Here is a 7,307-nt window from a genome sequence, read left to right as displayed (position 1 = left end):
TTATATATGCGGTAAGGTCTGGTTTACATTGATGTGGGAAGGATGAGGTATAAAACCACACTTACTTTATAGCTGATATACACAGTTGTTGTGAGCAAGAAGTCCATCAAGAAAGATATATCACTTGTTTGGTTCTTGGCCAAAGATCCCATACAAGAGCTAAGAGCTTAAGTGTTCTGAACCTTCCTCTGCAACATCAGACTATATCAAGGTTAGATTACATCTGTTTCAGTGCGTGTAATATACGTCTCAGAAAGCACAACAATCCTCATTCTAATCACCGGAATGCTTAAAGAAATAACACACAACAAGAGCGAAGGAGACTTATTTCTAACAAGCATGGAAGTTATGATAAATTTAACACTTACAGAAGGTTCGAAATCAGGATTTGACATATTCACTGTGAGGTTTTTCATCAATAGCAGTACCTGTCACGCATACAGCGATTAGTCAAGGGTACTATATCAAGAACAATCAACTGGCAGCTACGTATATGCACCAGGAAACTTAAACAAGAAAATACTGAACCAAGGTTGTTTATTTGGCCAACATCTCCACAGAATCATGGTACCATAATACCAAGCAAACTTTGTTTATGAAACAAAATCTACAGAATGCAGCCTTTACTATTAGATTCAGCTATGTGACAGGCTTACTATAAAAATAAAAGTCGCCTAAATTATAGATGTATCACAGTCCCACACATAATATAACCTAAAGGCAAACAAGCATGTTGTAACTCACAGTTTCGGAATTTATAGGATCCATTTCCTTGAGCTTTTTCATGCGGCCTTTGGTGTCAGGATCGAAGACACTCCCGATGAAGTTATTAACTTCAGCAAAACAGGTAGATTATTCACCTTCGAATCGCGGAAAAAGCTGTGGATGAAACAACAAATCCTCTGGACTGCGATCAAAATCAATGAGAGGAAAACTGTCGAGAGAGAAGCGCCGTCGAGAGAGATGCAGCGTCGAGAGAGAACCGCCGTCGAGAGAGCCGCTCGAATCGTCACCGCTTGAATCGCCTTCGAGAGAGAACCAATTTGTTTTCGAAGTGAATCTCGGACACAACTCGTTTCTCTCCAACTAAAAAGCATCGCCCATTCGCAAACCTACACGTGGCTCGTAAGGACCACACCAAAAACTTCTTAATTAAGGGGCGTCCTTATTTTTATTGACTATTTTTTATTTAATTATGAGTGTTTAATTGCTAAAATATCCCCTAAGGACGCCAATAATCTTGCCCTAAGGCATCTCGTGTAGACACCGTTCGGGAATCTCAATAGCTCCGGCTGCACCGGAGGCGTCACCTCTGTCTTTTTCCCCTTCCTAGTTTTTCTTTGCTCTCGTCCTCTTCGTGTCCCATGGATCAAGATGTTTGCTGTTTTGTACTGTCGTGGTCACTCCGGAACTCGTTAACGATTCGGACTTCTTATGCAGGGGCGGTGAGACCTATGGCGATACGACCGAGGCGAGAGTCGGCGTTTTAGGGTTTCAGCTTTTCCAGATCTGGTTTTCCCCTTTGTAGTTCTCCGGCTAAAGCTGTTTTGATATTGGCGCGTGACAAGGTTAGACAACTCCTCCACATCAGATCTACCTGCTTCCGGCGGCGGTGAGACGATAGGAGGAAGAAGGCGACTTGCGGCGGCGTGAAAGGGATTCAGTCTTTGAGACTGACGCGTGGTTCTGATTTCATCGACGGATTTCATGTCTGGAAAGAGATTCTTGCCGGAGACCCGCGATGGAGGCGAGCTTCAGGATGATGAACAGCCTGTGCTTGGTTCAATCTTATCTAATCTCCACTCCTTGAAGCTGTGTTCTGGTTTCCTTGTTCGTTAGCTGATGTCAAAGCCCGTCTTTCATTCCGGACAGTCTCGTTCGGCTCTTGGCTTAAGGTCGGGATGGTGTGATTGTGGGGATGGACTTTGGTTGGTATGCGCCGTTAGGCGAGTTTCTGTTAGCCCACGAACGGAAAGTATACCTTATGGAGGCTAACAGATCAGAAGCAATTTTAAAACCAACTGAGGTTCATAACCCAACAGCCCAACACCTTCCTCGCGCTTCAAGGTAATAACGACTCGACCTTGCCTGTCATTACGGAACTGTTCCGTCTTTTGGCTTAGGAGCGGAGCTTTCAAACCGGCGGTGATAAATCATTTCAAGGAATGCACCGAAAGGTGAGGAGCATTGGATCCGGGCTCCATTCTTCATCTATATATAGAGTCCAATGCCACGATTAGATTTGGTCTTTGGATAGTGTTTGTCAGCTATGGGGCACAATGCTTTCGTCTCGTATGGTCCAATTAGTAGGTTTAAGAACCGACTTTTTTTTAGTAGTAGGAGAAGTTTGTGTTCATTGGGGTGAAATTACAACAAAGATTTGCATTTGGTAGTGTAGGGTCCAAGTAGTGATCCTAGATGATACTAAATCATTTGTTTGTAAGTGAGGTTAAAGCACTTGTGTGGTGTAAAATCTTATCCCTTCTTTGGTGAATATAAAGTTGATGTTGAGTTAAAAAAAAAAAAAAAAAAAGCTTGGTTAAGTCAACTACTTCTAAAGTCGCAACTCTTGGCTTTACATGATCGGCACTTTCTTGCAATTTGGATTGTATGGGACCAGCCGGTTCAACCAGTCAAGCTCTTTTATTCGGGTCCAGATTGAATTAGACCGTCAAAACCAATAAAAATCGATTTTTCGATTCATTTCAAATTTTTCTTTGTTCGGATTGGTTCTTATCAGAACTGAGTTTATCCGTATAGAGTTGTGGTTCGCTTTTGGATCGGTATGTTTTTTTTTGTGCACAATCGGTGGTATATCCTATCACGCGATTCAGTTTTTTGTTATTTTTACCTAAAACTCGTCGAATCTACCTAAAACTATACAAAGTAGATAAAAATAACTGAAATTTTAACATTTCTCAATTTAAAATTAAATTTACAGTTTCATACTACTTGAAAATATCACTTAAAAATAAGAGTTACAAAGAGAAATTTGTTACAGCTAAATAATAAATTAAAAATAGAATAAGCACATGAAATTATAGTTCTAGACATTTGTTTTTCACAACGGATTCAAGTTGGTTCTCGTCTGATCATAGTCTATTTGGATCGGTTCTTATCTTATTTGTATTTTCCGTAGAGGAGTTATGGACTTATATATGAACTCAAAACATTTGGATCGGTTTATGTTAGGGTTTTTTGTCGGTCCAAGTTCCAACTAATTCATATTGGGATAAAATGCCAATGCCAGACAAGAGGGTCAAGGTGTGGTCAAAATCATCTAATTGTTAACCACATGGGTGTAGTCGTGTGGCGCATGGCGATCTGAGGGGTTCGACACCAACTCAGGTTTACCCATCCATATGGCCATGAGACAGGGGTATCTTACCCCTTGTGAGCAACCGGATCTGGCTAGCGCCGGTGGTCAGGCCCAGGGGACTAGTCGGTTGGATCTCGGTCCGCCGGATATCCTCGAGTTATAAAAAAAAAAATCATCCAATTGTTCATATTACCATCGACCAGCTTAAGAAATTGCAATAAGAGGTTTGTTAGATTTGTTTTGGATACTTTACATAGTACAACAAAAAAATTGGAAATGATGCTCGATGTGGCAATGTCACATCTCTAGTCACATCGTCCTCAAGCAACCATGGCATCTCAAGTCTTACTCGTCCCCAAATAGTTGTGGCTAGATAGACAAAAACTATGTTTTGTTACCTCCAATAGCAGAAAAACACATAAGGTAAAACCTAAGTTACCAAAATTAACCTTCTCAAATTCTCAGTCCTCCGGTTTAAGTTCTTCTACCATCCATTTTGTTTGTCTTCTTACACGTTATAAAGTTTACTTGTGAATTGTTGGACATATACAGATAACAGATAAATGAAAAGTTTGGGGGTTTTCTCACAAGTCTCTCTATTAGTAAAATACTAGATAAGCTATATTTATAATTCCAAAATATGGAATCGAACTACTATCTAAATGAATCAACACATAAGCCCGAATCTGTACAAATCATTATCATATGGACAAGAAGCATAAAACAATAGAAATTTTAAGCCCGAATCTTTGTCCAAATCACATTACAAAAAACTTTGGGATTTGCAAAAATAGATTAATGACGAATCCTGATTCCAGCAACATTTGATTTAGCAAGAAAGTCTCAGAACATGACTGCCGTAGTCCAGGTGCCTAGCTTGAACACTAGGGTATTTGGTCACATGTCTAGTTCTCAGTTTCACCACTTTCCTTCCCAGCGAGTTCCTGAGCCTTGTTGCGTTCAGAAGCACTTCTTCAGTATCCATGTTCTTCACACACACCACCCTTTCATTTCTGTTCCCAACAAAATCCATTATATAGAATAGCTAATCCTCGAGAGTCATTATAGGCGTTCAAAGCTAAAGAGGTAAAAAGGATAAAAATCTTTCATATTGTATTCGCCTTTCAAATACGGATGCTGTCCTCGTGAAAGCACGGTAACCACTTCAAGCTGCGGATTTTTCTCTATGAGCGCGGGCAATTCTGATTCCATAAATGCTCTGCATAACAAAAATCCACCAAGTAAGTTAGCATCAGAATGATAAGAGGGGAACTGCTAACAAACTATAATAATGTCAATGTTCAAAAAAAAAAAAAAAACTATAATGTCCCTGATTCATATAAATAGTTGAGAATCTAAAGTCAATAGACAAAATGGATGAATATATAAAGTCAGAATTGGTACCTTATGGCTCTACTGCTACCTCCCCAATTACAGTAGCTCGCTACTAGTTTCTTGAGCTGCCATACTCCTCTAAGTGCCATCTGATATACCATGGATTTTACTTGTTTTAAGGCATGGTATATAGATGTTTTAGAAACTATCATATGTGTTTGTAGTATGTTTTAGAGTGTTTTCAGGTTCAGGTACGTTCTGGAAAACTTTGGTGATTATGGAGTTTTTTGAGGTGCAGAACTGCATAGATGCATCAGATGTTTAGCTATGTATGGAGACCTTCCCACGGTGAGATTGAGCCCATCTATTGAAACAAGATAGAGCTTTGAGTTAGCTTTCCAATTCCACCGGTTTGAGGTCAATCAATATCCTATAGCAGAAGTTATGCCTGTTTTACTGAAGAGTGGTACATCTGCCTCGCGAGGAAGCTGTCGAAGAGATGAAGGAATGTCGATCGACGGTTCACCCTTGGTGTCGATCGACGGTGATTCCAGAATGCGGGCCACATATATTTCAAGACCGACTTAAGCCCAGAAGCAACCACAAATTACCAGAATACCCATCGACGACCTAAAACCCTATTTATGTGTTTTCTAAACCATTGTTGACGGTTACGCTTTATTTTATTCATAGTTCTAGGTTAGGAGAGAAGAGGGGAAATTCTTCAGAGTCCTCTTGGAACTCCATTGGTTTTAGTTTTATAATTTATATCTATTCATCTATTCTTTATATGATATATGTGACAACTATCACGTATGAGTAGATCCACCTGCTAGGTTTAGGGATATTCTAGGGTTTCTTATGAACTTGTGAATTATAGAATTGCTAGGGTGATTTATTGTGTCATTCAAATTGTGTCCTTCACATGATTGTTCGTACTGCTTGCTTCTAGAGTAATTAACTAGAAGCCTGATCATAGGATAGTTAGGCACAAGCGAGATCATGGTCTGTTACCTGAATATAATTTTGCTGAGCTAGGTTGTTAGATTCACGTGAGAGCTGGTCTAGAAATCTAGTGAACATATCGATAATGCTTGTCTAAGGAAGTGTCGATCGACACCCAGACATTTGTATCAATCGATAACTAGTCAATAGTATCGATTGACATTCGATCCTTGTTCACATGCGAGAGCTGGAACATAGGACTTAGTCATCTGATTAGTAATTGCATGTGAGAGCTGGATTACTTGCTTATTGAAATCGAGTTTTAGGATTAACCTTAACATCTATAGATTGCGTTCTTATAACCTGAATGAAACCCTAAGTCTAGCAATCATCCTTCCATCAAACAACTCATCAATTAATCGAACAACTACATTGTTCACCCTGTTCTGTTATATTTACTGTTTTATATTATTTAACCTAGCATAGTCTGAAGCTAAAGTCTATTGTGTGAAATATCGAGTCTCTGTGGATACGAACCTCAAGTACTGCAGTGAACCTTTTATATGAAATAATACAAATCACTTATACGATAATTTGAGTGATAACACCATCTCTTCAAAAAAAAAAGAAACCTACGCTACAACTTGCAGCTGATGCATATAAACATTCAGATTGATCAATGGAAGATAATATCTTTGTTATATAGAAATTTTTTTTTCTCACAATCACCTTCTTTTCAAACTACTCGAAACGCAATTCTCTGGAATTTTTTTCCAGTAGCAAGAAAAAGACAAAGACTACTTCTATTATACCTAAAGCAATGATCTTTTTGTGTAATCTCCAGAGAAAGTAAATCAACACCACAGCCTAATTCAGGTTACTGATCCTTACTGGTCCATATTAGCAGCTGTTCATATCAACTAATATAAATGCTCGAATCCGACAGCCAATTTGACACAATAAAAGGTAGCCCGGAACCAATAACGGAGATGTAGGATCTCACATGGCATTTGGCAGCAACAAGAGGGAAAAAAAAGCACAACACAGTTAAAGAGAGATGGTGAGATTACCTAGTGGTGGTTTTTTTTTTTTGTGGCGAGAATAGAATGAGAGCCGAAAAAGAAATGTGTGAAGGCGTAGTTGTAGCGTAGGTTTCTTTTTTGAATGTTTATATGCATCAGCTGATCCAATTTGTCATCAATACCCCAACCACCGTGAACAACCAATTTGAAGCTCTTAATGCACCTAAAATCGATTTACATTCTCTCTTTCTCACTTGTTATGAACTAAAAACAACATCTCTTTCACTTTGCATCCATATTCATCCAAAAAATCAAGTTTTTGATTCAAATTTTTTTATGGTTGATAGAGCCATTCAAGCATACTATTCTTGGTGGGTTACTTTCGTTTGAGATTCTGGGTGGTTGGAGAAGACTCTGTGTGCTAAGGAAGTCATCTCACTAGTTTAAGGTATGAAATTGAAATTTTTTCCAGATCTGTTCGTGTAGAAGACTTACCCGTAAGTAGTCTGGCTGTAGAAGACTTATGGGTAAGTCTTCTGGTCAAACGGACGACTTACTGATAAGTTGTCTAGGATAAACGGGTTAGTTTTGCATTTGATAGAATTGTGTCAGATATTTGACTTTTCCTGGACGACTTACCAGTAAGACGTCTCCGGAAAAACAAAAATTTCAATATTTTATTAAAG

This window comes from Brassica oleracea, chromosome C4 (assembly GCF_000695525.1).
Source record: "Brassica oleracea var. oleracea cultivar TO1000 chromosome C4, BOL, whole genome shotgun sequence".
Taxonomy (NCBI): Eukaryota; Viridiplantae; Streptophyta; class Magnoliopsida; order Brassicales; family Brassicaceae; genus Brassica; species Brassica oleracea.
This window is presented reverse-complemented; position numbering follows the sequence as displayed.